Here is a 13,382-nt window from a genome sequence, read left to right as displayed (position 1 = left end):
TGTGACCCGAGCTGCGGTCACAAATGAGGTGTCTTCTGATCCAGCCAGCTATAAAGCTGGGCGTGCAGGGCAACACCATCACCAGATAGAAGTGGGACCTATGCCATCAGGCCTGAGCAGGCTCTGAAGGCATAAATATGTTCCACCAAAGAGTGATCCACATGCCCGTGGTCCCCACTCCTGCTACCCTGCTTCCTCTCTCCCAGCCCGCACCTAGGACTCAGGAGGGATTCCCTGCCATTAGTTGACAGGAGGGGGAAAGTCTTGGGCCTGGTTTACATATGGGTCCACTTGACATGCAGACATGACTTGCAAGTGGACAGCTGTGGCGCTGCAGCCTTAGGGGACATTCCTGAAGGACAAGAGAGAAGGGCGGCCCTTCCAATGGTGAAACTCCGAGCAACACACTGGGCTGCACTTGGCCTGGGAGGGAAGCGGCCAGCTGTGTGATTATACACTGCTTCATGGGCCGTGGCCAATTGTTAGGCAGGTGAGTCAGGGACTTGGAAGGAGCATGATTGGAAAATTGGTGATGAGGAAATTTGGGGAAAGGGTATATGGATAGATCCCTCAGGTTGGGTTAAAAAAAAAAAAGTGAAGCTATTTGCACCCAGTGTGAATGCTCACCAAAAGGATATCTCAGCAAAGAAGCATTTTGATAATCATGTGGCAGGCTGACCTGTTCTGTGGGTACCAGTCAGCACCTCTCCCAGTCACTCGCATCATCACCCAAAGGGCTCATGGACAAAGTGGCCATGGGGACAAGGCTGGAGGTTATTCACAGGCGCAGTAACATGGATTTCCACTCACCAAGGCCAACATGGCCACGGCCACTCTGAGTGCTCCGTCTGCCGGCAGCAGAGGCCAACACAGAGCCCCCAGCATGGCCCCGTTACGAGGGATGACCACCAGCTAGCTGGTGGCAGGTTGATTACATCTGATCCTACTTCACAGAGGGTTACCACTTTGTTCTTCCTGGATAGACACTCTGAATATGGACTTGCCTACACTACACGCAGTGCTTTAGCCAAAACCACCATCCATGGACATATAGAATGCCTTGTCTGCTGTCATGGGATTCCACACAGCATGGCTTTTGACAAAGGCTCTCAATTCACAGCTAATGAACTGCAGTCATGGGCCCATGCTCATGGAATTTACTGGAATTCTAATGATAGTCCCCACCATCCTGAAGCAACTGGCTTGACAGAAAGGTGGAATGGCCTTTTTTGACGTTAAATTCTAAATTCTTTTTAATACTTTTAGCCACAAACTGGTCTAAGCTACTGTTTGAACTTGACTCAGAAATGTTTTTTTTAATTGAAGTATAGTTGATTCACAATGTTAGGTTAGTTTCTGGTGTACAGCATCGTGATTCAGTTACACATACATTTATATGATTTTCATTATGGGTTATTACAAGCTATTGAATAGTTCCCTTTGCTGTACAGTAGGACCCTGTTGTTTATGTATTTTATATATAGTAGTTTGGACCTGCTAATCCCGAAGACCTAATTTATCCCTCCCCCACCTTTCCCCTTTGGTGACCATAAGTTTATTTTCCACGTCTGTAAGTCTATTTCTATTTTGTAAATAAATTCACTTGTGTCCTCTTTTCAGATTCCACATGTAAGTAATACTGTGTGGTATTTGTCTTTCTCTGTCTGACTTATTTCACTTAGTATGATCATCTCTGGGTCCATTCATGTTGCTACAAATGGCAGTATTTCATTTTTTTTATGGCTGAGCGGTATGGAATGGCCATTTGAAGACACATTTACAGTGCCAGCTAGGTACCAATACTTTGCAGGACTGGGGCAAGGCTCTCCAGAAGGCCGTATATACCCTGAATCAACGTTCAGTACACGGTGCTGTTTCTCCCATAGCCCAGATTCACGGGCCCAGGAATCAAGGGTGGAAGGGGAGAGGCACCACCCACCATGACCCTCAGTGACCCACTAGCAAAACTTTTGCTTCCTGTTCCCATGACCTTAAGCTCTGTTGGCCCAGAGGTCTCAGTTCCAAAGGGCAGAGTGCTTCCACCAGGAGACACAACGAGTCCATTGAGCTGGAAGTTAAGACAGTCACTCGGCTACTTTGGGTTCCTCGTGCTTCTGAATGAACAGGCCAAGAAGGGAGTGACTGTGCTGGCTGGGGTGACCGATTCTGAGCCACCAAAGGGAAAATGGACTTCACCCGGGCCTCCTGGAGGTCTCAGGACTTGTCAGCCTCCATAATTGCATCAGCCAATTCCTTACCATCAATATTTCTATAATAAATCTCTTTATATAATATATAATATTCATATACAACATTATATAAATATACACAAATTATATACTTTTTATATATCACATATAAAAATAAATATATTATATATACATACATATACTTACTATTGATTCTGCTTCTCTGGAGAATCCTAATTAATTTCAAAATAGTTATCAAAATCGTTTTTTAAAAAGTTGTAAGTAGGAACAGTCATGCTTCTTTATTAACTCATGAAATAACAAGACCTATCGCCAGGCTGAATGATGTAACTCAGGGTGGTGATGAGCAGACGCAATACTGTGATGCGTTTGTAACAACTGAAACATGGTTTAAAAATATCTGTGGTTTCTACTGGTGAGGACATCGAATGTTCTTCTAATACCTGTTCTCTATTTTTGTGATGGAAGAAAATTCTACATTTGAGTTAGAGGTTAGGAAAAATAAAGATGTGTTTTTGTCCTAAACAAGCTCATAAGAATCCTCCCTGTGGGTCCCTCGGGGTCTATTCAGCCCAAGAATAGGACATCTGAGATAAAGACAGACTACCGCTCCTCCGCGCCTTCCTGGATGACTTCCCTTTGAGGAACCACCTTTAAAGGGACAGAGTAAAGAGCCAGCAGGCTCTTTGATTCTCAGGATAACCAAACATCTGAACAATATCATGTGCACAATAGACAAGGAAACTGCAGGACTGACTTTGGTTATAAAAGAGAGAGAGAGAGAGTGAAGCGTCCTTTTCCATGATGATTGGTCGTGGAGACAAAAACTAGATTTCTTCTGCAAACTATTTTAGCCCCCAGGCCCCTAGCCTAGTACTTCCGCGTCGCAAACACTCAGTATTATTTCCTGAATTAATGATCACAGGTGCAGGGATTGATGAACTTACAGATGTCAAAGTTGCAAAGAGCGCAGTGGACTCATATGGGTGGTTTTATTATTTGTTCTCCTCCAGTGTGTCCCTCCTCTCTTCTCACGCCATCAGCGAGGCTTGTTCAGAGGCTGACTTTCCTTAGAGCCGCTGGCTCTCTTGCGCATCACCAGCCAGAAGCCAGGTAGCCTTACGTTCGGTTCCTTCTGCACCAAAGGCAAAGGGAGCGAGATGACTCTGTCCAAATGACTTGGTATTCACTGTTGGTTTTCGCACGGAGGAGAACAAGGCTGTGTCCCCTCAGGAACTCGGCCCACGTTGGTTAATGGGTCCTTGACCAAATGCACTCAGGAGAGCCAAGCACCCTCCTCATCAGATAAGAGGTTTCGCCATTTCAAACAACTATATTTTGTGTTAATGAACTTACATATGAATCCTACTGTCTGCCCCAAGGAGAAATAGAAAATACAAAAAGAGGAACAAATATATATCAAATCCTACAACTCAAATATACATACAACTAATATTTTATCATATTCTCTTCAAGACTGTATTAGCTTTTTTCCTTCCCTGTGGGGATTTTTGTCAAGGAGAATGGGAAAGGGGGATTGCATAGGCTTGTGATGATTTTAGCATATGCTATCTTGTTTCCTTTCTCCATTTCTTAATATAATAGCTTTTAATTTTATACATATAAATTGTGTGTGTATATATATACAATTTATATGTATATGATAAAAACAAATGTATGTCTATAATAAAAATAAATGTTATGTCCATACGAAATAAAAAATAAATTAAAAAATAAAATATAATAAAAATAAATATATATGGATATATGCTTTTATTTATCAGTATTCTTTTAATGGCCACATATTAACTTATCAATTAAATGTGTTCTCATTACCAACACCTTCTCGCTATTTCATCTTTTCTCTATTACAGACAAGGCTCCCATGAACATATCCATCCAACTATTTTTTCCTGCACTCACTTTTTCTTTGGGATGGTTTCCTAGAAGTGCAAATCCTGCATCAAAGAATGATAATTCTTAAGGCTCTTAATTTAAGTGGCAATCAAGCTGCTCTCAATATGGTTTCTTAAACTTGAATATATTGATGGCTTCTTTACCTAGTCCAGGGGAAATTCTTGAAGTCTCAAACCATTGATTTTCTTTCCTGCCAAACAAGTCTGGAACTTTCTCAGTGCCAACACTTGAGGGGCAGGGTATACAGCACAATATGGTTAAAAACACAGGCTTGGAGTTACATGCATGGTTTCAAACCCCAGCTCTGCCCCTTCTTGCTGGGTGACCCTGGGCCAGTTAACCAACCCCTCTGTGCTGAAATTTCCTTATATGAAAAGTGGGGCCCAGAAGTTGATGTTGGTAAATACTATTAAATAGCCTGAAAAACTTACTTAATAAATAATAATACTTACCACATAGGGATGCCATGAAGATTAAATGACACTGATAAACTTGAGGCAGAGTTTGCCATCCTATTATTTGCTTTCTACTTGTCCTGTTTCTGTATTCCTTTTTCCTCTGCCCTTGCATGATTTTGGTTTTATGGTGTATTCACACCTTGTCCTGCTCCCCGTCTGTGAGCATGGGGGTCACCGTTTTTTCACAGCTGGCTTAGAGATCGCTGCCCACCTGCTTGGCTCACCAGTTGAATTCACCTCATTCAGACAATGCAGGAACTGCTTCCACCTCCCCTGCAACTCATTTGCTATTGTCATTTATTCGAATTGCATACATATTTCATATCTATTCAAATATTAGTATCTTAGATTTGTACAGTCAACATTCATGTCAATTTGCAGACATAAACGCCTTTTCTTCTTCTTCAGTCCTTCCTGCAGCTCCAAGCCCCCATCTGGGATCACTTTCCTTCCTCCTGAAGAATGATTTTTATATTTCCTGCCCTTTAATATTGTGCTAGTAAGTGCAAGCTTACCAGTGACTAATTCTCTCTGTTGTTTGTTTTTATGAAAACGGCCTTAATTTGCCTTCATTCTTGAAGAATATCTTTCACCCAATATAGAATTCTAGGTTGGAAATTAACTTAAAGCATTTTGAAAATTTTCTTTTATTACATTCTGGCTCCTATTATTTATTTTATTCTATATTTCATTTTACATTTTATTTTATTAATTTTACTTTATTTTTTATGTATATTTTAAAATTTGTTATTTTATTGTTTATTTTAGTTTACATTTTATTTATTTAATAATTATATTTTCTTTTAAATTTCATTATTTTATTTCATTATTTTAATTTATTTTATTTTTGGGGGTGACAACCATCAGTTGTTCCTTTGAAGTCAATGTGTCTTTCTTTTTCTGGTCACTTTTAAGATTTCTTCTCATTGTCATTGATTTTCAGCCATTTCCTCAGGTGTGATTTTCTCTGGATTGATTCTGCTTCTTGAACCTCTACCAGTTTGGAAATTTGTAGACCACTACCTTTGTGTCCATCCCATTTTCTTTCTTTTATTCTTCTGGAAGGGGCTTCATTACCTGTATGATAAATCTCATGGTGTTCCCTTTGTCTCTTACCCTTTCTTCTGTGGTTTTCATTCTTTTTTCTTTATATGACTTTTCTGGGTATTTTAATCACTGATTATCTTTTAATTCACTGATTCTCTCTTATTCTTTAATATGCTTCACTCTTTCCACTGTTTCTAATTTCAGTTATTGCACTTTTCAATTCTAAAATTTCCCTTCAGTTATCCTGACAGTTCCCAATTGTTTTTCAAAATTCTTCATCTTTTCTTGTATCTCTTTGATGATTTACACTGTATTTTAATTTCTGTTGTTGGTAACTCTAATCTGGAGTCCTTCAGGGTCTGTCTCTATTATTTTTTCTTATTCTCTCCTAGGTCTCAATATTTTTGATGAGCTACCTGCTGTATGTAACAAATTATAAAATATATTTAAGATCGTAACTTCCTAAAGAGATGATTTACTTTTGTAAATGAGCCCCAGCATTGTAGGGTCAATGTCAAGGACTGAGATGATCCTAAGGCAGGTTTTGTTCCCCCAGGGCTGTGCTGCTTCCACTCACGCTGGCTCCGAGGATGTAGAACTTGGTTGTCTCAACCCAAAGCATGAGACATGAGAGGTTTTCCAAGCCCTTCCTCGTGGGGGCCCTGAGCTCTGATTTTTTTTTTTTCTCCGACTCACTGTGTGAAGTTGGAAAAAGCTCTGCATATCTTTTCAAGTTCTTAGCTCCCTTTTCCAGAATCCCATTCACCTTTAGAATTAAAATGATCCCAAATGCTGGGACCATCTCTGTGTATTTCTATCTTCTCCTGGATCCTGGCCTTGTCAATCTTCACTGCGCTGACAACTCTCCAAAGACTTCAGTTACTTCAATTAGATGGGAGGTGTGTGTGTGATCTTCCTCCTTCTCTTCAGCAGAGACTTGGTTCAAATCATCTGCATCACCTAGTCTATTATTTCAAGAAGTAGAAGTTTGGAGTCAAGTTTTTCAAAAGTACGGCTTTCTAAATTATTGTTATGAAAAGAGATCCAGGGGAAAACTTTTTAATTTCAATATTTCCAAACTTATTTTACTACAGATGGCTTTGTTTTTGTGAAGCAGCCCGTAGAACAAATGTCCCATGGCATCTCAACTTACAAAAGGCTTAGATTTCAAAAGGCTGTGTCTCAGAACTTTGCCTTGTAAGTTCAAAGTGGTGTTGAACAAGGAGCCATTGTATTCACGTTTATGCAAAGTGAAGTTACGAGGGAAGAACTCTGTTTGATGGTTTTGTTGTGACTCATCCCACCCCATGTAACAACTGTCATTCTTTCACCACTTTTTTTTTTTTTTGGATTATTTCTTCTTTTATTTTTATTGCAGTAGTACACATGAAGAACATGGGATTGGTCAAGAAGGCACTTTGGGACAGGTATGTAATAACATTTTAAAACATGCTTTATTTTTCATCATTTTGTAACAAGCATTCATGTGTGTGTAACTCTACACAATGTTATGTAGTGTATGGAACCACGATATGGAACTGTTTTATCACCACAAGGGAACTCCCTCATGCTGTCCTTTCATCATGGTACCCACCATCCTTGTTCCCTGGCAACCCCCAATCTATTCTCCATCTTTGTAATTCTGTCCTTTCAAAAATATTGTATAAGTGGAATCAAACAGCATGTACGTTTTTCACTAAGCACAATGTCCTTGAGGATTCTACCCAGTAAGAACATTTTTACTTAATCCAATGTCCTTTCTATCATATCCTTAAAAGGTGCCATTTTCTATTGTCTTTTTTTTTTTTTTCAGGTAAGACAGAAAACTGTCTAAAAATGGTAAGAGAATTAGTGGCAGATTTCTTTCAGTCTGGTTCAGAGTTACATAGAATAGAGCTTGTTTCTCCTAAGACCAGTCCTTCTTGCTTCCTGACTAGTTTGGAACAACAGGTCAGCTGAAGGTCATGGTTGATAAATAGAATCCACTGAGTATTTAATCAGAAGTTTGTTATACAAAAATCAAATTTTTCTTGACTTTGCCTGCAGCAACTATCACAGTATCCCACTAAGTATGGACTACAGAGTGGGTTCCATGGAAATCATTCATATACTTACTGTTGAAAGAATGTCTAAATAGAATTTCTAATGTCTGAATAGAATTTCTAAACTCTTAGCTCAAGAGTGGATTACTTCAAAAACAAGAAATGAATGCATTGACTGTGTCTACAAGTGACGTTTTCTAGTTTTCTTCTTTATCTTCTCTCATCTTTGGGGGTTGGCTTAAAGGTCACCAAGTTTGGAATGAACCTAATAAGAATTCAACAGCTTTCTGCAGTGGTGGAGAATGTTTCTGGAGGGGGCAGGAATATTTCATGAAGTCCAAGAGCAGACATTAACAATCTGAGGCTTGTAGAATCCCATAAGAACTCTTGAAATATCTTAAAAAAAAAAAAGTACTGGATACAAAGAGGCCTAATTGATCTCTGTAGCCCATGTTTTCTCAAATGATCCCACAGAGCCAGCCAGTGTAGCTCAAGGAAGCCTTTCACACCAGTCCTTACCTGCTGCAGAGTTTCCCTGTGCGAGGCCCAGGAGAACATCCAGGAACTAGTGACACAGGAGGGGCGGGGGCAGGGAACAACCATTAAAAGAATGACACAATTAGCACCAAAATGGCAGAAGATTCAACTCCCAGTAGACCTTGACCTTCATTATACGCTCATTGTAATACAATAGCTGCTATATGGCCCTCCCACAGGTGCCATGGCAATTTAAAGGCTGACCATAAAAGGCCAAAAAAGTGGGTGATGGCCCAATGCCTTGGACTCCCAGATCCTTCCCCAAAGTAGTTGGAATAATTCTCTCACTTATTAGCATATGAAATTACTGAGTCCATAAAAGCTAACAACCGCACACCTCTTGGTGGCCCTCTCTTGCCTTATGAGACTGCCTGTACTCTGTGGAGTGTGTATCTCTTTGAATAGATCTACCTTTACTTAGCTATGGCTCACTCTTGAATTCTTTCCTGCAAGAAGCCAGGGACCCTCACCTGGTGGGGTGTGTCCCAGGGACTTGCCCAAGACCTGGGACACGACCATCCTCTTGTGCCCCATTTTCCCGTATCAATGTATAAGCTCCATCTGAGTGCTGATTAGTCTGTCGCAAGTGTAGAGACACTTGGAATGGTAGAATTTAGCGACAAGAATGGAAGAGCATCATTGCACAGAATCTTACATGACTGACTTCTTCCTGACCAAACATCCCCCTGGAGTCATATTGTTTGGGAGAGTATGAAACTTTCTTCCCGGCACAAGCAAATGTAGCAAAGTAATTTTAGCTGAAGGAACCACAGCCAGGAAAACATTTACTCTCTCAGGCACATTCCCTCCAGAACTACCTTCATATTCATCTTCAGAAATGTGCTGGATACTGACGCTGGGGCCATGCTTAAATTCGTGTTCTCCTCTATAGATTCAAGAGCTGATCTTGTATTTGGGAAAATTAACTCTTGTCATTTATTCACATCTGTGATAACAGGTGAACTTCTCTCCCTTTAGGACTTTTTTCAATTCATTGAGTTCTTTTCCTCTGATGTTTTACCATCATGCCTGGATTTTTTTAAACTTGGACTCACAAGCAATTTGCCTTGTAAGGTATTTTTTATCAATTTGAAATATGATAAACATTATAGTGGTTTAGCACAGATTTGAAGTTGGAAGGTGTTTATCTAAACAGAGGGAGACTTTGAAGACCTTGACATTCTTCCATTAGTGCTTAAAGATTGGTTTTCCCACCAAATGAGGGAGACCTGTAAACTTCCTCAGCAAGAGAGAGGGAGCAACTGGGTAGAAAGGTCTTGCCTAACCTTACTGATTTGTAGTTTGGAGGACGGACTTAATTTAAGATGTGGAAAATTTAACTTGCAGGAAATAGGCTGAAATGCTGGATATTGAAGATAATGTGTCCTTGGCAAAAGGCAATATCCTTTTTCTAGGAAGAGAGCTTAAACAAGCCTTATTTAAAATAAAATAAAATAAAAACACAGGGTATATTGGGCACCAAATACCTCTTAAACAAGTAACACTTGGGTGAGTTAACTGTAAAGGTACCAACTGTGCATTAAATTTTCCTCTAAATAAAAAACTCATGGGTATAACAAAAACTAAGGTGGAAAATTAATAGCTTTTTTTCTCACACAGTAGGGTAGAGGCCACCCACCCAGTCTGGGGTCCTGCACCTCTCATATTTACAGTAGATCAAAGAGCTTGAGAAACTAAAGCTGACAATCTCAGGATATTTTTATAACCCAAAGGGGGAAAAATTGTTTTGCAGTTTCCATTACACACAGAAAAGCGATTAATTTTATTGGGAGGGAGAAGCTTATAATATTCAAAGAAACCATATTAAGTGTATATATTGCTCCTCATTTTATGCATGGCACAAATGCCAAAATGCTTCACGGCAATGCTAGGGAAGGAAGGCGCATGGGAAATGAATATTTTCAGTAATCTTTTATCTAGGTTAATCATTTGTAGATAGCTACTGACTTCTCAAAAATGTCAATGTCCCTAAAGGTTAATTAATATTATTGTTCTTTACAGCAAATAACCCTCCATGGTTTTCAGAAAGACCACGAGATAAAGTATAAAATGTTGCCTTAAAAGACCATCAACAACAAAGAGTCTGTTTTGCAAAAACCCCACCTGTCTAACAATGCGATCATTTTATCGACTTTTCCTTTGGAATATTCCTTCCCAAGATGGGGCTGTCTTGACTTGTAGAAACAATAAACAATCTTGAGAGATTAAAATAAATGACTGCAGGCTTCTTTTAATTTTTCTGCAAACCTTCTGTGAGAATAAAAGAATCACTATCCTTAAGTCACTGGAGAATTACATCATTGATCAACTATGTCCCTAGTGGGTAAGAGCTCAAGGTGAGACATGGCGCTTGTGAAAGGAATTGCTTCTTTGGTAAAACCCCTCAGCAATTAAAAGCTCCAGACAAAGGGCCTTCTCTCTCCATCTCTTGCACCCTCCACCCTTGCCCACCTCAACGGGGAAAAAGACCAAAAGTTTGGTGGTGGGAATGTGACATAATTCTGGTAATATTTTTCCTCTCTCTAAGGTTAATCATGAAAATATTATGGGTTGTGGGTTTGAAGTGGTTTTGGCTAAAGTGTTTTCAAGCATTACCAATGTTGAACATTTTGAGAAAAACTTAGTGAATTGAGTTGAAACTTCATTTGTGACTTTTTTTTTCCAGCTCCTCTGCAGTGAGTTTTGGTTCATCTTGGAGACACTTCTGGCGCTGGTTCTATGGTGAGGTTCCTGAAAACCACCGCAGAGTCACCATTATGATGGAAAAGAAAGCAAGCTACTAAAAAAAGTATCTTCTGTTCAGCGGACAAAGACCTTCCTGGGGGAACAGAGTTGAGGTTGGGAGTCTAGACAGCTTTTCTCTGGAAAATGAAATGAAATGCCGCAACCAATCAATAGGATTCTTTCAGATTCTCTTTGGGCAAAGAAAAGTATCTGAATTTGTGCTTCTGGGCTAATTTATTGCCTATGTCAGTTTGGGGGGTTGATACAACCATTGGCAAGTGAAAATGCTTTTAATGTTTGGTTAACTCGCCTGGGAGTGTTAATGATGACGGTGATGATGTTGATAGTAGTGGCCGAAAGTGAGGGCTGACTCTGTGCTGGCTCCCCCACCAAGCATTTGATGTGCAAATCCCCGGTTAAACTTGTCAACAATTATCTGAGATAAATACGATCATTCCCACAAAGCAAAATGTCGTAAAATCTTACCCCATGTGTTCATGGTTGCACAACCAGAAAGGGATGCAGCTCAGAAGGGAGTGTAGATGTCTCAGCCTTTACCCATTCTATGACGGTCTTTTACGTCTGTTATATGAAGGCTTTGTACAAAACTTTCCATTGAAAAAGTGAGAAACATTCAGACTCTACCAGCTCTCCCAAACCAGTCTATTTTCACTTAATCAGTTGTTACGATGAACTGAGTCATGTCCTCCCCTAAATCTCATGTTGAAGCCCTAACCCCCATGGTGACTGTAATTTAAAGATAGGGCCCAAAAGGAGGTAATCAAAGTTGTGGGGTCATAAGGGTGCAGTCCTGATCCCAGAGGATTAGTGGCCTTGTAGGAGACACCAGAGTGCTCTCTCCTCTGTCTCTGTCTCTGTCTCTCTGTCTCTGTCTCTCTCTGCCACATGAGGACAAGATCAGAAGGCAGCTCTGCCAGCCAAGAAAAGTGTCTCACCAGGAACCAGATCAACTGGCACCTTGATCTTGGACTTTCTAGCCTCCAGAGCTGTGAGAAATAAGTTTCTATTGCTTTGGCCACCCAGTCTGTGATCTTTTATTGTGGCAGCCCACTCAGACTAACCAACTGTCAAAAATAAGAAAGGAGGGAAGAAATATAAGAAAAGAATAAAAAAACAGAAGCAAAAGAAAGAAATCAAGTCACTCATAAACACATACACTGTTAGAAAAGTGACCCTTGAGGTCCATTGTCCACTGTAACCAGTTGGCGGCAGAACAAAGACCACGATTTATGTCAGGTTTAATCGATTTTGCTATTTAAAAGATTTGGTTTAGAAAGAACCAGAGGGTTGGTTCATTTTTGTAATTTTTTAGACATAGCTATATTTGAACACAGTAAGGTGGTAAAATGGTAAAGTGAGTTCTAAGTTTTCAATAAGCATTCTATTCAGTACTTTGTTCCCAAATCATTATAATTCCATAGCAATGCTTAAAGGAGGGACATTTGGACTAGCATGTAATTTTCCAAAGCATCCAGAGAAAATACACATAGTGCCTTTAATTGTCCATATTCAGAAATGCAATTTGTATTTTCATCTTTCTGGGTTAAAAGTGTATTTCAGACAGGAAGAGTCTGGAGCTGCCCGTTAGCCCGGGGACAGCTGCACTTCCGGCCACCCCGCCGGGGATCCGAGGCTTCAGCCGCCCCAGGCACCCTGCCAGCGGGGGAGAGGACTGTAAATCCGGAGAGGGAAATTTTGCAAACCCTTTATGCTTAACTAAAATAAATTTGGAGAAATATACTTAGGTAAGGAGAAATTCACTGCTTAATAGTATGGCTAAATATCACCCTTCCCAGAAAAAAAAAAATTGTAAAATTGCAATAGGGCTATACATGTGAAAACTTGTCAGGAATCCTGGCCAGTGAATCAAACCAGGCACTTTCATCAGACTTTCTCATCAAAGGGCAGCGAAGGATGCTTTTGTATTCCAGGTGTAATTTCCAGACACAGAAGGAAGTTAAGGGGTTTTCTTTTTTTTTACATTTTTTATTTATTTATAATAATTTTACAATGTGTCAAATTCCAGTGTAGAGCACAATTTTTCAGTTATACATGAACATATATATGTTCATTGTCACATTTTTTTTTCCGCTGTGAGCTACCATAAGATCTTGTGTATATTTCCCTGTGCCACACAGGATATCTATTCTACATTTTGAAATCCCAGTCTACCCTTCCCACCCCCCGCCCCCTTGGCAACCACCAGTTTGTATTCTATGTCAGTTAAGGGGTTTTCAAGGGCAGAACTGTCAGTGATTTTAGCACTGTCTTTGCTGTTTCCCAAAATGGAGAACAGAGCATAAAGAATAAGAAGTTAGGAAGGAAATTTCAAAAGCTGTAACTTTAAAAAATGCGTCCAGTGTTCAGGGGAGGGTTTAAGGCGTGGCCTGGGGTTCTGTTGGAGA

The sequence above is a fragment of the Vicugna pacos genome, chromosome 1 (assembly GCF_048564905.1).
Source record: "Vicugna pacos chromosome 1, VicPac4, whole genome shotgun sequence".
Classification (NCBI taxonomy): domain Eukaryota; kingdom Metazoa; phylum Chordata; class Mammalia; order Artiodactyla; family Camelidae; genus Vicugna; species Vicugna pacos.
This window is presented reverse-complemented; position numbering follows the sequence as displayed.